This window comes from Amblyraja radiata, chromosome 32 (genome assembly GCF_010909765.2).
Source record: "Amblyraja radiata isolate CabotCenter1 chromosome 32, sAmbRad1.1.pri, whole genome shotgun sequence".
In the NCBI taxonomy this organism is placed as follows: Eukaryota; Metazoa; Chordata; class Chondrichthyes; order Rajiformes; family Rajidae; genus Amblyraja; species Amblyraja radiata.
Genome location: NC_045987.1, coordinates 10,523,241 through 10,542,908, shown reverse-complemented (window position 1 = coordinate 10,542,908; position 19,668 = coordinate 10,523,241). Strand labels below are relative to the sequence as shown.

Genomic DNA, 19,668 nt, shown 5'->3' with positions numbered 1-19,668 from the left:
AGCCCTGCCCAGCCCAGCCCAGCCCGTGCCCAGCCCAGCCCAGCCCGTGCCCAGCCCGTGCCCAGCCCGTGCCCAGCCCAGCCCAGCCCAGCCCGTGCCCAGCCCAGCCCAGCCCAGCCCGTGCCCAGCCCAGCCCAGCCCGTGCCCAGCCCGTGCCCAGCCCAGCCCAGCCCAGCCCGTGCCCTGCCCAGCCCAGCTCAGCCCAGCCCGTGCCCAGCCCAGCCCAGCCCGTGCCCAGCCCGTGCCCAGCCCAGCCCAGCCCAGCCCAGCCCGTGCCCAGCCCAGCCCAGCTCAGCCCAGCCCGTGCCCAGCCCAGCCCAGCCCGTGCCCAGCCCGTGCCCAGCCCAGCCCAGCTCAGCCCAGCCCGTGCCCAGCCCAGCTCAGCCCGTGCCCAGCCCAGCCCAGCCCAGCCCAGCCCAGCCCGTGCCCAGTCCCCGCCAGCGCCGTCCCAGCTCCGCCAGACAGCTGGGAGACTCATCCCACTTTGCGGAAACCGCAACCCTCCGACTGTTTCCTTCAATCAGCTTCCTCTCACACGCTCAGATTTCACTTTACGCAAAGCAACGAGTGTTGCCTGTTAGAGTCGCTGATTTCTAGACTTCCTGGTGTGTGTGAAACAAAACACAAAGTGCTGGAGGAACTGAGGCAGATGATTAATTGGTGAATTGATGAATTGATTCCGCAGCCTCGGCAAGTCGAGATGACAAAGGACAAGTTTCACCCAGGTCACTCTTCTCCCCTCTCCCACCAGGCTTTACATTGATCGTGTACCCGTGCGTGGAGTTGATAGTAATCATGTATAGTCTTTGACCCCACCACTCGCCACATCTTCCCATCTCCCCCCATGTCTGCCTTCCGCAAAGACCGCTCCCTCCGCAACTCCCTTGTCAATTCTTCCCTTCCCTCCCGTACCACCCCCTCCCCGGGCACTTTCCGTTGCAACCGCAAGAAATGCAACACCTGTCCCTTTACCTCCCCCCTCGACTCCATTCAAGGACCCAAGCACTCGTTCCAGGTGCGACAGAGGTTCACATGTATCTCCTCCAACCTCATCTACTGCATCCGCTGCTCTAGATGTCAGCTGATCTACATCGGTGAGACAATCCGGAGGTTGGGCGATCGCTTCGCCGAACACCTCCGCTCGGTCCGCAAGAACCTACCTGACCTCCCGGTGGCTCAGCACTTCAACTCCCCCTCCCATTCCCAATCCGACCTCTCTGTCCTGGGTCTCCTCCATTGCCAGAGTGAGCAACACCCGAAATTGGAGGAACAGCACCTCATATTTCGCTTGGGGAGTCTGCATCCTGCAGGCATGAACATCGAATTCTCCCAATTTTGTTAGCCCTTGCTGTCTCCTCCCCTTCCTCAGCCCTCGGGCTGTCTCCTCCCATCCCCCAGCCCTCGGGCTCCTCCTCCTCCTTTTCCCTTCCTTCTCCCCGCCACCCCCTATCAGTCTGAAGAAGGGTTTCGGCCCGAAACGTTACCTATTTCCTTCGCTCCATAGATGCTGCTGCACCCACTGAGTTTCTCCAGCATTTTTGTGTACCCTAGTCTTTCTGCTGACTGGTTCGCACGCAACAAAAGCTTTTCACTACACCTCGGTACACGTGACAATTAAACAAACTAAACTCTGAATTCCTAGCAGATCATATTGTCTGGTGCATTGTAAGCATGTAAATATATTGTAAACATGTAAACATATTGCAAACATGTGAATATATTACAAACATTTAAATATATTGCAAACATGTAAATATATTACAAACATGTAAATATATTGCAAACATATAAATACATTCCTACAGTATAAAGCTAACGATCCCAGCACATCCTTAGCTGGAGAGTTCATATGGAGACACAAGAAACTGTGGATGCTTGAATCTTAGCAGAATACAAAGTGCTGGAGTAACTCAGTGGGTCTTTGGAGTGAGGTTAACAGATCAGGGCCTTTCTTCAAGCTGATTCCAGGAGTGTGGAAGAAAGCTGGAATAGAGAGAAGGGGAGGGACAAAGTTTGGGAAGCGATAGATGGATACAGGTGAGGGGAATTTGATTGGCAGATGAGTGGAGTAAATTCATATAGTTTGCTGTCAACCACAAATTCCGTCAGAACGGCATAAAGATCCATTTAGAGAGAGAGCGTGGATCCACTGAGTCCACGCTAACCAACGATCACTCGTAAACTAGTTTTATCTTACACACCAGGGACAATGTTACAATTATAATCTTACATCAACCTACAAACCTGCACGGCTTTGGAGAATGGGAGGAAACTGGCTGTTGCCACTTTTGGCCAATGATCACATGATTGCACTTTGGAAGAATTCCTGATCTGTGCTATTTCTATGTTCAGTCCCCAGAGCCCTGTGATGTTCTCCTTTTCGACCTGGGCCCAGGACTTACCAAGTGAATGACAGGGCCATGGGGAGTGCTATTGAACAGAGAGGCTTCAGGGTGCAAGTACAGAGTTCCCAGAAAGTGGCAACACAGGGAAGAAGGGTGGTGAAGAAGATGTGTGGCATCTTCATTGCTTGTGGCATTGAGTGCAAGAGTTGGCAGGTCATATTACACTTGTACAAAACTTTGGTTAGGCCACAATAGACTATTGTGTGTGGTTCTGGTCATCTCGCGATAGGAAGAATGCGATTAAGTTGGAAAGGACACAGAAAAGATTCCCAAGGATGTCGCCTAGACTGGAGTACTTGAGTTTAGTTTAGTTTAGTATAGAGGTACAGCATGGAAACAGGCCCTTCGGCCCACCGAGCCCTCGCTGACTATTCACACTAGTTCCATGTTATCCCACTTTCTCATCCACTCCCTACAAATTAGGGGGAATTTTACAGAGGCCAATTAACCCACAAACCACATGGATTTGGGATGTAGTAGGAAACCGGAGCACCCAGAGGAAACCCACATGGTCACAGGCAAAATGTGCAGACTCCACGCGGACAGCATCCGAGGTCAGGATCTAACCCTGGCCTGTGGTGCTGTCAGCAGCAAACCTACCAACTGTGCCATTGTGCTGAGGGATAGGATAGGCTGGGACTGCTTCTCCCGGATCAAAGGTGCCTGAGGGGGTGATCTTTTAGAGGTTAAAAAATGATGAAGGGCATAGACAGGATATATAGTCACTATCATTTTCCCAGGTTGGGTGGGGAGTCTAAAACTAGAGGGTATGGGTTTTGGATGAGAGGGGGAAGATTTAACCATGATCTGAGGGATAGATTTTCCACTCAGTGGTGGTGCATAAATGGAAAGAGCTGCCAGAGGAGGTGGTAGAGGTTGGTACAATTACAACATTTAAAAACCGTTGCACAGGTACAAGCACAGGGAAGGCTGAGAGACATATAGGTCACACAGGCAAATGGAGCTAGCTTAGATAGGCACCTTGGTTGCATGAAGATGTTGGCATGCCAAGGGCCTGTTTCTGAGCTGCAGAACTCAATGTTTACCATCTCTAAATTTTCCGACAACACCGTCCAACTGTTATGGATAATGGATGGGTTGGACTATAGGAGGGAGATCGATCATCTGATCGTATGGTGCCAGAACAACAACCTTGCTCTCAACATCAGTAAAACCAAGGAACTGATTATTGACTTTAGAAGAGGAAGGCTGAGGGCCGAAGATCCACAAACCCTTCTGCATCAACAGGTCAGTGATGGAGAGGGTCAACAACTTCAAGTCCCTGAGCCTGCATATCTCTGAAGATCTGTCCTGGACCCAGCCCATTGATGCACTCAGATAGAAAGCCCATGAACATCTCTATTTCCTTAGAAGATAGTGGAGATTCGAGATATCGATGAATACTTTCTTGAACTGCTATATGTGCATGGTAGAGGATGGTACCAGCATATTGACTGGTTGCATCATGGCCTCATTCAGCAATTCGAACGGCAAGGAATGGAGAAGATTACAAAAAGTGGTGAACATTGCTGGTACTGACCTCCCCACCATCGAAGGTGTTGTCCCGAAAAGGCAGCCAGCGTCATTAAGGGACCACACCACCCTGGCCACGCTCTCATTTCACTCTTGCCATCAGGAAGAAAGTATAGGGGTTTGAAAACTGTAATGTTCAGATTCAGGAACAGCTTCTTCTCAACAACCATCTGGCTGTTGAACACTCTGAGCCACAAACTGCCAGGGTTGCACTCAGGTCTTGGGCTTTGCTTTGTTTTTGCACATTATTTTTTTAAATTTATTGAAGGTATTTTTGTTTGTCTATTATATTATCTATTGAGTATAGATGTGTTTACAAACCTGGTGTGCTGCTGCTGTAAGTAAGAATTTTATTGTTCATTTTACTGGTACATATGACAATAAACATTCTTGACTTTTTATCTATATTTAGACCCTTTGGCCCAGCTTGTCCATGCCAAACAAGTTGGCATGCTGGGCTATTCCTATTTACCTGCATTTGGCGCATGGCCCTCTAAACTCTTCCTATCCCTGTATCTGTCTGTTTTACTTCTCACAAAAAGCTGGAGTAACTCGTCAGTTCAGACAGCATCTCTGGAAATTTGAACAGACATTTGGTTATTCTATCTTGTCTATCTTCGGTTTAAACCAGCAACTGCAGTTCCATCCCACATCCAGTATTTTACTTCTCAGGATTCTTCTCAGTATTTTACATCTCAGGACTGAGATGAGAGGAAAAAATGTACACAGAGAGTGGTGAATCTCTGGAATTCTCTGCCACAGAATGTAGTTGAGGCCAGTTCATTGGCTATATTTAAGAGGGAGTTAGATGTGGCCCTTGTGGCTAAAGGGATCAGGGGGTATGGAGAGAAAGCAGGTACAGGATACTGAGTTGCATAATTAGCCATGATCATATTGAATGGCGGTGCAGGCTCGAAGGGCCGAATGGCCTACTCCTGCACCTATTTTCTATGTTTCTATACTTTTATATGAAGGAGATTACTTAGGTCCATGCGCATTTTCAGAGAATATCAATAAATCTCTATCTGCCAATTACTTTCTGCGATCTCTCACACGTACTCATGTACATTTGTTGATAGCAAATCATTCTGAAAGTTATTTTTGAATCTGCTTTTGATATGCTTTGAGGCCGTGTATTATAAATATGCTCCTCATATCCTTCCTAGATCAATGGCCTTTATTGGAACTCTGTGTTCTTTAGTTAACCTCCAGCTTCCGTATACGGCACAATTTGTTTCCACAAACTTGATGAAACGTCACCTATTCCTTCCCTTCAGAGATGCTGCCTGACCCGCTGAGTTACTCCAACATTTTGTGTCTATCTTGGGCTGAAGGGTCTGTTTCCCTCCTGTATAATTCTATGACACATACTGGCTTAACCCTGGAAGGAAAGTTGAACGGGCTCATCTGTGGAATCATCTGACCATAAGGTCACAAAAGAGATTCCCACTCTGTTCAAGGTTCCTAGGGGTAAGCTAGTCAACATGTAATGTCAGCCTGATTTAATAAGTGACATTCAACAAATAGTGGTAAACTTTTATTAAGTATTATGAACACATTACACCATTTCAACATTATTTCATCTTTAGATCACTTCTGATATTTAAGAATTTTTAGGACTTTGAGCCAATTACTTTGGGGACTTCTTCAGTTGTAAATGAATTGACAAGGAGTCCACAATTAACCCTTTAATGATATTAGTATTCAATACTAACCTGTTGACTGACAAGTGGTGCAGCTTAATCCAGTCATAATGACCAGAATGTATTCATTGCTGCTTTTTATATTAGATCACACACACACGGACTCTGCTGGCAGGGATACGTCCAGGCTTATAGCTTTAAGTTGATGAAAGCAGTATTGCACCACTGTCTAATCCTCCAATCAGATAAAACTGCCAGTCCAACAAAAGCACAAAGCCAAATTAACTTGTATGATAAAAACAATTTAGATAGAAACCCTTTTCAGACCAAAGGATTTCCATGCAAGATACTACAAGGTGAGGAGATTGTTGATGCATCTGTCCAAATTCTCCTTGTGTTTTGTGATTCAGGAAACTGATCCCTTGAATGGGAAAGTGACAAATCGAATATTTGGAAAGGGTAGAAAACAAACAAGTAAATCATTTAATATCTTAGATAATTGACCTGTTTATTTATTGGAATTTAGTCGTTCTTTTCATTCTGGAGAGAGTAACGGGGCATTTAGATACGAGAGTCAAGGTGGCTGGATAGAGTTCAGAAGTGGATCGGTCTTCATTATACTCGATGGTTCTCAAACTACTTGTCAAAGTCGCCATTGCTGAGGGTCTCAACAGGTTATGGGCTGCATCCATCCAACTTACCCTCTGTGTTTGTGTGTTACAAATGTTTTGTACCAGTTATTGCTTGGAAGTGTCGATTAGGCTGTGTGTGACTTTGCAAGCTGAGAGTTGTGCACAATTGATCTAATCCAGTGATCCAAATGGCCTGAGCCTGTATGCAAGTCTCAACTAGTGTCCATTCACTATGTCCTTCTTTTGCTTGTACTGCCACTCCACTCCAAAGACTCTTGGAAAGCTGTTCACCCAGCTTAACTCATGCAAGGTTTGAGACACTCTTACACCAGAAAGGAACACTCTAAAAGCCAAAGATAGAGGCAAAAAGCTGGAGTAACTCAGCGGGACAGGCAGCATCTCTGGAGAGAAGGAATGGATGACATTTCGGGTCATCTCCAGAGATGCTGCCTGTCCCACTGCGTTACTCCAGCTTTTTGTGTCTATCTTTGGTTTAAACCAGCATCTGCAGTTCCTGCCTACTCTCAAAGCCAGCTGGTTACATAGCTATGATTGATATCGTAGCCAAACTACAGGACAGCAATCAAACCCAAAAGCCTGGCTAATTTCTTCTTCACTTGCATTTGGTTGTCGTTTTAAGTACGAGGGAAGAAAAACAAAGGGGGGGAGACCTGTTTCTGCAGTAAAAATATCACACAAGGAGATTGATTTAACACAAGCAATCCAGTTCAGTTTTCCGTGGTTTCATGTTGCATCGTCTGCACTCAAGTCGTCTCAGAGTCGGAGTCTCCAGATGCGGAACTCTCCTCACAACAGTCCTCTGCCTCCGAGAAGGAGGACAGGTAATGCAACCCCGACACCCGCTGGTACTGCGAGAGACACGAGCTGGGGAACAGAGACAGCTCCATGCAATTCCTCCTCCGGCGCTCCTTCCAGGAGAGGCTCCACACTTCCAGCAGGGGAGAACACATCACACATCCCATGGTGACTGACAGGAGTGACCCAAGGAGTGCGCAGGTCCTCCGTGAAATGGTGGTCAGGAGAGATTAAAGGGGGTGGGAAATGCCCGCTATGTCCAGGAGCTAAAGAGGCTCAGGATAAAGGCTGTGAATCATTCTTCCTAAGCCGATTCAGTGACAGATTCGCTGTTGGTAGAATCCCTCAAACAGGCACAAGAAGGCATCTGGAAAAATACAAAGCACAGGGCCACACGAGTGGATTAGAATCATGTTACTGCTGTGTCAGGTAAGTTGTGACTTCACTTAAAGAACTAAATAGTTTGAGAAAAGAAGTGACCATATTTGCAATTTAAATAACTAAATCCTTGTTAAAAATGAATACAGATTCTCACACATACTGCAGTAACAGCATCTCATATTCTGCTTGTGTAGCTTACAGCCTAACAGTATGAACATTGAATTCTACAAAATTAGTTATTGAACAAACGGAGTTTATTTATTTATTCCCCCCCCCCCCCCCCCCCCCCCTCCCCCTTTCTCTTCCCTGTACCACACCTGGACTTCCTATCAACCCCCTCACCTGTATCCACCCATCACTCACCAGGCTTGGTCCTGCCCCATCTCTCCTCCAGCCTTCTCTCCTCCCCCCGCACCCCCCCCCCCCCCCCCCACCTCACCACCACCACAATCAGTCTGAAGAATGGCCCCGGACAAAATGTCATCTGTTTGTGTTCTCCAGAGATGCTGCCTAACCTGCTGAGTTACTCCTGCACTCTTGATCTATTTGAAAATCTCAGTGTAAACATTGTAGTAAAATGTGCCAAGGTGCTTCAGAGGCATGTTATCAGGTGCAATTGTATAATGAAGTGATGTTGGATGTGAATATGCACAATCTGGCTCACTGCCCACACGGGTTGCTTGGACCACCCTAATCCTAGGACCATCCTTACTCTTTATGGCCGTGTGGGTCTGATGCTGCTGGGGTCCTTGTTGCTGCACCCATCCCACAACTCAGCTTCACACTGCAGGATCGGCAGGTCTACCATAGATCACACTGAGCCCCTTTAGAATGGTCACTGCTCTCAAAGACATTCGGGCTGCTTCTAAATGATCATCAGAAACATTTATAAACAATGCAAAAAGATTAAGCAATTAATTAAAACAAAAAAAAATCCATGGAAATAATACATAAATTGGGATAACACATGTCAAAGGTGTGTGGGTTTGTTGGTTAATTGGCCTCTGTAAATTGCCCCTAGTGTGTAGAAGTGGATATAAATGTTGGATAACACACCCAGTGTGAACAAGTGATCGATGGTCAGCGTGGATTCGGTGGGCCGAAGGGCCTGTTTCCATGCTGTATTGCTAAACGAAACTAAACCAAAATTAATTCAACCTGGTTGCTTCTGCTGATTTGTGCATGGGTCATCAATTCTATGAGATGCTGTGAAACTCTGCAAACAATGCCAACACACATGCAGAATTGCAGTGGTGATTGGACAGAGGTACCAGGCCCCTTTATAACCATATAACCATATAACAATTTACAGCACGGAAACAGGCCATCTCGACCCTTCTAGTCCGTGCCGAACACATAATCTCCCCTAGTCCCATATACCTGCGCTCAGACCATAACCCTCCATTCCTTTCCCATCCATATAACTATCCAATTTATTTTTAAATGATAAAAACGAACCTGCCTCCACCACCTTCACTGGAAGCTCATTCCACACAGCTACCACTCTCTGAGTAAAGAAAGTGGTTAGTAGGCAGATGAGGAAGGGTTTTGTTTCATCCTTGTCCATGGTGTTAACCCAGCATTAACCCAGCATAACATCAGTGCTCAGATTGAAATAACTGTGCATTGGGTTGTATTGCTTTCCTTACATTAAAGGGCCTGTCCCACTTTCACGGCCTAATTCACGACCTTTTTTACTCGTGGACATTTTTCATCAGGCTAGAAAAAAAAGCCCCGACCTACTTGATGCCACGAGTACCTACGACTAGCATCACAGCCTGCTACGACCTACCTATGACCTCGTGACGACCATGCTGCGAGTATGAGTCAAAGGCAAACTTGGCAGAGGTCGTGAATTAGGTCGTGAAAGTGGGACAGGCCCTTAACATAGATCAGCACCAACACAAACAAAAATAGCAGTGGGAAATTAAAAGAGTAATAAAAGCAAGGAGACAAATCAGTTTGTCATAATCTATCGACAGAGAAAGAAACTGCCTCAAGGGGAAGAGGAGCATGGAGAGATGAAACATGTTACCACTGATAGCACTCTGCATCGGGATTGAGCGTGCTGCCTTAAAGCTTCCTTTTAAACAACAATTAATGGGATTCTGCAGCATATATCATTGCGGCTGTAATTTGCCTTGAAAGCCTTTATTGCTTTACAGTTTGGCAGTTGCTCAGGCCATGATTCAACGTTGAGCTGTTCAAATAATTAAATTCCTGAATATTAACAACACCCGCGCAAATCTTGGTAGGTGAAGATCCACTGAGGTCTCTATCACTTTTGAAGAGGCACAGCTGGTAGAGTTGCTGCCTCACAGTGATAGAGACCTCGTTGGTTCTTCACTCATTGGATCTTTATTATTACAATCATATAAAAGTTTGATCCTCTTTGTTAAATCTCCTCTCCTCAAAAATTAAAACATGCCCCTGGTTTCACTATGTGTAGGAAGGAACTGCAGATGCTGGAGTAACTCAGCGGGACAGGCAACATCTCTGGAGAGAAGGAATGGGTGACGTTTCAGGGCGAGACCCTTCCGCAGACTGTTTCGCTGGTTTCACTAGTGTCTTGTCGCAGTTGAAGGCCCTCAATCCTGGCTACTTTCACAATCATTTCCAAAGCATCCTTACCTTCAGTGCTGTCTGTGTGGAGTTTGCATGCTCTCCCAGTGAAAGTATCCTCCAGTATCACATCCAAAAGATGTGCGGGTTTGTAAGCTAATTGGCCTATGGAAGTTGCCCCTAGTATGTAGGGAGTGGATGGGAAAGTGGGATAGAAAGTGGAAAGTGGGACAGAACTAGTGTGAATGGGTGATTAATGGTCAGTGTGGATTTGATGGGCCGAAGGGCCTGTTTCCAAGCTGTACCTTTCAATCTTTCAATCAAAATCCTTGAGATATTGGTGACATCAAAAAATACACTAATTAATATCTTTGTCAGATATTTTGTTCAAATGGTTTTAAAAATTAATAATTGTAAACTTTCTTTTGAGTTTGTTACTTTTGACACATTTTTGCCTTTGGCTGCTACATCGAAAAAGGCATTGACAACTGTCTAAAAAACTCTCTGGGGACTTTTTGTTGAACCTTGCTATCCTTTGGATAGCTCACAGCAATTGTTGAGGTGGTTTTGGCAAAGAATGAAATGATTTGTGGCAGCGAGTCTGCGTTCGCACATGTACTCGCTGCACCTGAAGATCCAACCTGTGTCCTTCCATCCCCCAATGGGTTAACCTTCATGTACTGAAACCATCTGGACAAACTTGATGCTGCCATTGGGAGAGACCGCTTGATACCTAGACGGAGAATGATGGTCATAAGGTCATCAGTGATAGGAGCAGAATTAGATCATTCAGCCCATCAAGTCTACTCCGCCATTCAATCATGGCTGATCTATCTCTCCCTCCTAACCCCATTCTCCTGCCTTCTTCCCATAACCCCTGACACCCGTACTAATCAAGAATTGCTCGAACAAACCATCAGGTTCGTTGGTGTGATGGTGGTAATGCTAGCATGTTAATGTGTCTGATAACACAATTTCATATCTAGTTTTAGTTTAGTTACGAAAGGTTTTCACTGTACATGTGACAATAAAATAAACTGAAGCTGAAACTGAAACTAAGAGATACAGCATGGAAACAGGTGCTTTGGCCCACCAAGTCCTCGCCGACCATCAATCATACTAGTTCCATGTTATCCCACTTTATCATCCACTCCCTTTACAATTGGTGCAATTTACAGAGGCCAAATAACCTACAAACATGTACATTTTCATTTTTCTTGCCTGTATACATTTGAAGTTAACTCTTATTTGAATGAATGAATGAATGAATGAATAAGTTTGTTGGCCAAGTATTCACATACAAGGAATTTGCCTTGGTGCTCCGCCCGCAAGTGACAACATGACATACAGTGACGTTTGGGCTAAAAGGAGAAATTATGCAGCTTATTTTCAATTATTTGACAGAGTTTATTTCCAGGTCCTTGCTTGCCACATGTTAGTTATTGTTGGAAATACCATTGAAAGTTTGCTATCTCCAATACATATGGCAGCACCCAGACTGACCCCAATAAAAGGAATGTCCATTAGTCTTATAAAGACACAGAGTGCTGGAATAACTCAGTGGGTCAGGCAGCACCTCTGGAGAACAGGGATAGGTGATGTTTCAGTTCAGGACCCTTCTTCGAACTGATTGTAGTTGGGGGGGGGGGGGGGGGGGGGGGTGGGGGGGGGGGGGGGGGGAGAAGCCTGGAAGAGAGGTGGAGGTGGGGCAAGGCCTGACAAGTGATAGCTGGAAACAAGTGAGAAGAGAGTTGATTGGAAGATGGTTGGACAAAGGCCAGAGATGAAAAGATAAGGTGATAAGGAGACAAGGATAGAAGAGGTGAGAAAGTGAAGCCAGAGGACAGGATATATGTGGCAGGGGAATGGGGGAAAGAGGAAAGTGAGAAATGGGTGCACATCCAGATGGGGCAGATGGAAGAGAGGAGGTAAAAAAGAGGGGGAAAGGGGGTGGGTAGTTTATCTAAAATTGGAGATTTCAATGTTCGTACCATCAGGTACTGCCCGAATGGAATTAATAGTGATTGATCTACAGTATGTTACCCACACGGAATGTAAACCAGCATCTGCATTTCCTTGTGCATTAGTCTTATGTCCTGTTGATAGATTTACCTGCAATGTTTACCCCAGGCAAGGAGACTCCACTTATAGGCTGCTTCTCTCGGTTTGCAGAGAGCACCGTGTCTTTTAGCAGCGTAATTCCTCAATTCCTTAATAAAATGCCACGTGTATTTGTTATCAAATTAAACAGAAAATTGTGAACGTCAGGCTGAATCAGTAGAGAAAGAAACAGTTGTGCTTTCAGGTCAATGAGCTTTGAAACACTAACCCAATTTCTCTCTATACAGATGCTGCCTGGTGCGCTGAACATTCCCACCATTTTCTATTGCTTTCTCTCTCTCCCTATTACACACTTTATGAGTCTCTTTCTGTTTTCTTCCTCCACTGCTAGGTAGTGTCTGTGTCACTCCTGATGTGAGCGTTTAGCTCACCAACCATGTTACACCAGAATTCCAATGCCTGGTCCCCATTATGATACCAAGTTAATCCACTCAAGAGAGTCGAGAGTGTTTAATTCTCATCGTACCCAGATAATGAGTACAAAAATCAATAAAGTTATAACTCCAATATTGGTGTGAAAAAGCCTGAAGTCCTTAGTTCACTCATGGATAGTTCATAGTTCACAGATTTGTTAGTGTTTTGCAGTGTTCAAGAACCTAATAGTTGTTGGGAAGAAGCTGTTCTTGAACCTGATGGTCACAGTTTTCAGGCTCCTGTACTTTCTTCCCGATGGTGGGACTGAAATGAGAATGTGGCCAGGGTGGTGTGGGTTTTTGATGATATTGGCTGCATTCTTCAGACAGCGCCTCCTATAGATCCCTTCGATGGGGCGGAGGCCAGTACCTGTGTTGGACCTGGCGGTATCCACCACTTTTTGTAATCTCCTTTGTCCTTCTCAAAAAGGCAAAAATAATATTGTACAACAGTTACCGGGAGGACAATGGGCTCACAAAACTGGGCATAGACGCAAAATGCTGGAGTAACTCAGCGGGACTGGCAGCATCTCTGGGTAAAAGGAATGGGTGACGTTTTGGGTCGAGACCCTTCTTCAGACCTACAGAAGCCCGAGATGAAGACCGAGACCTTCTTCCCGACCCGAAACGTCACCCATTCCTTCTATCCAGAGATGCTGCATGTCCCGCTGAGTTACTCCAGCATTTGGTGTCTATCTTCGGTGTAAACCAGTATCTTCGGTTCCTTCCTTCACAAAACTGGGCTCTCTAGTACACAAATACATTCACCTCCAGCAGATTTTCATCAAGACATTAAAGTTCACCATTAAGCCTTATCTATGTTCTCACAGAGACAGGAAAGACCCCACAGTATGAAGAGCAGCAGTAGTTGCTCACCCCTAGGGTGCAACTCATGAGCAACATCACAAGAAAAACAGCCTATGTTATCATCATTGTATTTCAAATGGTGAGAGATCACTCGATGTAAATCAGCTGCTGCTTTTACTACACTGTCACAGTGCCAGGAATTTATTGGCAGTGAGATGAATTAGGACATCGTGGAAGGCGACATACTAATGTGCGTCTTCTTCCTGCTGCTTATACATTATGCAATGACATGTGGCTGACCGCAAAGCTGAAACAAAATTAAATTAGCTGTAGGCTATGTTTCAGAACATGAACTGAATTTAGTTTAGATATCCAGCATGGAAACAGACCCTTCCAAATCCACGCTGACCACTGATCACCTGTTCACACCAGTTTCATGTTATTCCACTTTCCCATCCAGTCCCCACACGCCAAGGGTAATTTTACAGACAGAGGGTCAATTAACCTACAAACCCGCATGTCTTTGGATGTGGGAGGAAACCGGAACACCCAGAGGAACCTAACCTGGTCGCAGGGAGAACGTACAAACTCCACATTGACAGCAGGCAAGGTCAGGATCAAACCCGGGTCTCTAGAGCTGTGAGGCAGCAGCTCTACCAGCTGCACCACTGTGCCTCTCGCAGCATCATTTAAGTATCATAGGGGAAGGTAGCTTTGCATAATATCATTGTTCAGATGGAATATGTTTTTGATCTCATTGCAGATGTGGAAGACTTTTTTCTATGCACAGTGTTGCTTGTTTAGTCTGATCTCAGCGGAATGTGTGGTCTTCTCTTCCCAAGGATAATTTACCCAAGAAGTTGTCTTCCATGGCCTCATCCTCCAGTTTATGTTGCTTCAATGCACTTGACAGCTGTTGACGTTGACCTTTGCACCAGAAGCTTATGTTACTCTATTCCCTTAAATTGGCTTTGCACTTGCATGCTTTCAAACTTCAATGAAAACACTGCGACGAATAATAGATCCCTTAAACGAATTCCAGATTTTCAGGCGAGCAGCTGTTGATGCAAGTGGCATCTCCACTTGTGAATTCTGACTCCACTACATATTCATGGCTGCTGTTCGCTCTGAATATTACAATATGCAGTGAGACTCAAAACCAGCACAGCAACTTACAACATTCATTTGACAGCAAAGGACATTAATGCCTGGTTACAGCCATAATAAACCTCAAGCACTCACGATCCCCATGGAGCAGATTCTAATTCCCAAAGCGCTGAATTCCCACTCTCATTAAAATATGGATTGTGAGACAGCTGCATTGTTCTGGACAGCCCTCATCTCCTAGTTAGAAGCCATGGGATTTAAGTTGCGTTTCATAGATATGAGCATAAAGTATTAGCCAGCACTTTGGTGTAGTGGAGACATAAGGAACTGCAGATGCTGCGATCTTGAGTAAACCACACAGTGCTGGAGGAACTCAGGGGGTCAAACAACATCTGTGGAGGGAATGGACAAGTGGCATTTCCGGTCAGCACCATTCTTCACATTGAAATGTCGTCTGCCCATTCCCTCCACAAATGCTACCTGACCCACTGAGTTCTTCCAGCACTTTGTCTTTTACATTAATGGTCCTCAGCTTCCAAAATAGGTCTCCCTCGCTATAGTTTAAATAATCATTGTGAATTTATCTTGCCTGTAGATCACAAAGCCCGATAACCAATTACTGGTTCATTCATCATCCAAAGTTTTGCTCTTCGTGCCATAACCTGTATCATCCATACACTCATCACGTCCTTTCCTTATTGACCAATAGTGACTACTCAATTGCCAAATCCTCATCTTTACATTCATGTGTCACCCCTCCAGAACCTCCAACCCTACGGCCCTCTTTGACCTCTCAAGAATATCCTGCAACCATTGTCTACTGTGCCTCTCCATCAGTCTAAGTCCCAAGCTCTGGAACTGCCCCAACCCATGTTCTCCACCTCTTCACCATTAGAGACTACAGCTTTAAAAATCTCATAATGATTGCTTCTTTGACCCAATGTCAACAATGCTGCTCTTGGGAAGTTTACTGTACAAAAGGCATGATACAAATGCATGTGGTCGCTTGGGGTTAGGGGATCAGTTCAGTTCAGTTTAGTTTATTGTCACGTGTACCGAGGTACAGTGAAAAGCTTTTGTTGTGTGCTATCCAGTCAGCAGAAAGGCAATTCATGATTACAATCGAGCCATTACCGTGTATAGATACATGATAAGGGAATAACATTTAGTGCAAGGTTAAGCCAGCAAAGTCCGAACAAGGATAGTCCGAGGGTCACTAATGAGGTAGATAGTAGTTCAGCACTGCTCTCTGGTTGAGGTAGGATGATTCGGTTGCATGATAACAGCTGGGGAGAAACTGTCCCTGAATCATTGCTTGTGCGTCAGGGCTACTAAAGGGTTCAGCATCTGGGCCGCAGGGAAGGCGATGTTCCTCAGCCATGTAGTGGGCCAGCACCTGGAAGAACCCATGCTGAGTCACATGTATTGGAGTGGACTCTGAAGTCCTCCTTCGTTTATTTGGGACATTCCCTATTCTGCGCCCCTTGGCGCAAGGTGTCATCGGGCTACAAGTTACTGTGTAAATGGGGACCAATTCAAATTCCACTGTGGTAATTATGCAGATATTCTGTCACTTATCTCATACACATTCCTGCATTATTCTTTAGTAATAAATCTATGTCTTCCTTCTAATTAAAAAATAACCAACCCACAGACTGACCTCTATGTCCTCCGACAAAAACACGCCTTGAAATATATTTTAGGGAGTGGTATTTTAGAAACACAGTGACCACAACAGGGCAGTGAGCAGTGATCTATCTGCTTCTAACTCTGCGGCTGGAAGTGCTGTGTGTGCACCATCAGTTTAAAGCCATCGTCAACTTGCACAGATTATAAATCTTAATGCTGTTTAAAATCGAGGCAAACCGCTAATGTCTTGTCATTGTACAGTGCATGTAAACAAAATATGTTTTACTTTAGAAACCTCTTGAAGAGATGTACTTAACACGGCAAATGATGTCGCATCATTTAAGATAAAATATTAACGCGATTACACTGATTGTCTTGACTAAATGCAATCCTCTTTAATGAGAATCCTCTTTAATGAGAATTCAGTTAAAAGATCTGGGAAAGTTTATCATCAATAAATCCGACAGCTTTGTAACAACATGCACATTATTCATTGTGAGCCAGCTTTAGATAGACATTTGCACAAAATGCATATCACAGTTTAGAATGTTACATCTTTAGAATATTATTCTAAATGAATAATTAAAAAGAAGGCAACAGAGTCCCTGTGGATTTCACTGATGTGCATCTTTCATGAATGGTGCTGAACTGGGCTTTGTCTCAGACAATGTTCAAAACATTCTCAAATCCAAGCGTAGATTTAATGAGGATTTTAGTTCACTGACCTGAAACTGTCCATTTAAAAATCTCGGGGCGCAGTAAGTGATACAATGAATGTACACCTACCTGTGCTGTAAGGATGCAAGAAGCTGCCATTCCCTGCACTGGTCACTGGTTCATTAAGGCTCAAAGTAAATGCTTCAGAAATGTCACCATACCTTCTGCTGAGCTTTACTAACAGGGTGTGAGCTGTTGCTGGAGTGAGCTTGGTGTAACGGAGCGAGAGATGGAAATCCCGGTCTTCCTAGCAGCTCCCTCTCCTGGGACTCAGGGGAGTCTAGAGCATAGTTAACCCTTGGTGGGGCAGATCGTGGTACAGCCAAGACAGCAGAGTAGGATGGAGACTTTGCCTTCACTGAAATCAGCTCAATGCACATTCCCGCGGGAGGGAAACAATCCGCAGCTCGCCACAATGAATCAAAGCAAGTGTGTATGACAGCAATTCAGGAAGATCACACAGGAGATAAAACATTTAGCACCACAGCTGGTAGAGCTGCTGCTCACAGTGCTAGAGACGCAGGTTGGAAAGGTTGGAGTCATGCATTTTGGTAGAAAGAATAAAGTGTGCAGTCATGCATTTTGGTAGAAAGAATAAAGGTGTAGACTATTTTGATGTAGAATCCAGAAATCAGAGATGCAAAGGGACTTGAGAGGATTCCCAAATAGTTTCACTGCAAGTCGAATCAGTAGTAAAGAAAGCAAACTTAATGCTAGCATTTATTTCAAGAGGGCTTATATACAAAAACAGGGATGTAATGCTGAGGCTCTATTAGGTACTGGTAAGGCCACATTTGGAATACTTTGAACAATTTTGGGCCCCCTATCTGAGGAATGATGTGCTGGTTCTGGAGAGGGTCCAGATGAGGTTTACAAGAATGATCCCAGGAATGAGTAGGTTAACCTATGATGAGCATTTGTTGGCACTGGGGCCTGTACTCGCTGGAGTTTAGAAGAATGAGGGGGGACCCCATTGAAACATACAGAATAGTGAAAGGCTTGGATAGAATGGATGTGGGGAGGATATTTCCACCAGTGGGAAAGTCTAGGACTAGAGGTCATAGCCTCAGAATTAAAGGACATTAGTTTAGGAAGGAGATGAGGAGAAATGTATTTAGTTAGAGGGTGGTGAATCTGTGGAATTCTTTGCCACAGAAGGCTGTGAATGCCAAGTTAGTGAATATTTTTAAGGCAGAGATGGATAGATTCTTGATTAGTACAGGTGTCAGCGGTTATGGGGTGAAGGCAGGAGAATTGGGTTTGGAGGGAGAGATAGATCAGCCATGATTGAATGGCAGAGTAGACTTGATGGGCCGAATGGCCTAATTGTGCTCCTATTCCTTATGACAAATCCTGACCTTGGGTGCGTGGAGTTTGCACGTTCTCCCTGTGACCGCATGGGTTTCTCTTGGGGGGGGGCTCCGGTTTCCTTTCATATCCCAAAAACAGGCGGGTTTATAGGTTAAGTGGCCTTTGTAAATTGCCCCTAGTGTGTATGGAGTGGATGAGAAAGTGGACTAGTGTGACCAGGTCGGCATGGGCTGAGTGGGCGGAAATGCTGGTTGACATGCGGTATATCCAAACCAAACTAAGGTAGAATTTCACCTCTGTGGGTTGTTTTGATTTGAGGTAGGGTGGAGTATGGCCTTACTGCTGGATAGCAGGGTGAGTGGCTTTACCAAGATTAACATGCACAGTGAGGAACACGTTTAGGTTGAGGTTTATTATTGGCGTGTGCACCTAGGTACAGTGAAAGGTTTTGTTTTGCATGCTATCCATTCAGATTACATAATACTACACATACATGCAATCAGGCCAAACTCAAGTGCAATAGGTAGGGTGAGAGGAAAGATACAGAAAATAGATCTAGGCATTGAAACGTAACATTCCAGAAGTAAAGTCTAAAGTCCATAATGGGGAAGAGTTGAATCGGATAGTACTTTAGATTATGGAAGGACCATTCAGAATAACAGAGGGGAAGAAGCTGTACCTGAGTCTGGTGGTGCACACTTTCAAGCTTCTGTACCTTCTGCCCAACAGGAGTGGGGAGAAGGAATGGCCAGAAGAGAAAGGTCCTTGATTATGTGATTATGTCTGAAGAAGGGTTTCGGCCCGAAACGTCGCCTATTTCCTTCGCTCCATAGATGCTGCTGCACCCGCTGAATTTCCCCAGCAATTTTGAGGTCCTTGATTATGTTGGCTGCGTTACAGAGGCAGCATGAAGTGTAGTGGGGGAGTCTGGTCTGTGTGATAGTCTGGGCCATATCCACAACCCTATACATTGCGGATGAGGGACTACTGCCGTACCTGATGGAAGGGGGCTTGAAACTGGACTAGGCAATAAAGCATGCATAGATCGCATTCATAGGTACCTCTTGTACGCAGTTGTGCACACTTACGCAAGTAGCGGATAGCCACATATGTTCCCAGTTAACAAGACGCTGAGTTAACAAGCTACTTCTCACAGCTTTGATTTTTTTCAATTTTGCATCCTGTCTGAGCCAGAAGGACATTGAGGGAAGTTGTTTATTCAAAAGGTCAACTGTAAAGGTCAACAATATGCACGGCTCAGAGAGGATGGTGAGAGCTTCATTTCCTTAAGCACTTCACAGGAAGGAACAGTTCTTTCATCGGCTGCTAAGAGAAAGGGGCAGGGACTCAGGAGATGGAACCACTGCTCTGTCTGTCTATTCGGACTCCAGCAAGAATCTTCTTTCAGAAGGTGCATATAACATAATCAGTGTGTGCCTTGCATGGAAGTCTGACTTTTGACTTCTTGGCAGGATACCTAATCCCCTCAGTGGTTAGTGTGTTGTGTGCAGAGGAGATGCATGAGGAAGTTGCCTGGATTGAGCTTCAGTTATGGGGACAGGGTTGGAAAGAGTGCAGAGGAGATTGACCT

At 45.1% G+C, this 19,668-nt stretch overlaps 1 long non-coding RNA gene across 1 annotated transcript; it reads right to left on the bottom strand.

Annotated features, from left to right (window-relative positions):
- Positions 1-5,460: 5,460 nt before the first annotated feature.
- LOC116990750 lies at positions 5,461-17,039 on the bottom strand. The gene is made up of 2 exons (XR_004416625.1): positions 16,836-17,039; positions 5,461-7,396 (listed from the first exon to the last, which is right to left on the bottom strand). It is a non-coding gene; the product is annotated as an uncharacterized LOC116990750 (long non-coding RNA).
- Positions 17,040-19,668: the final 2,629 nt, after the last annotated feature.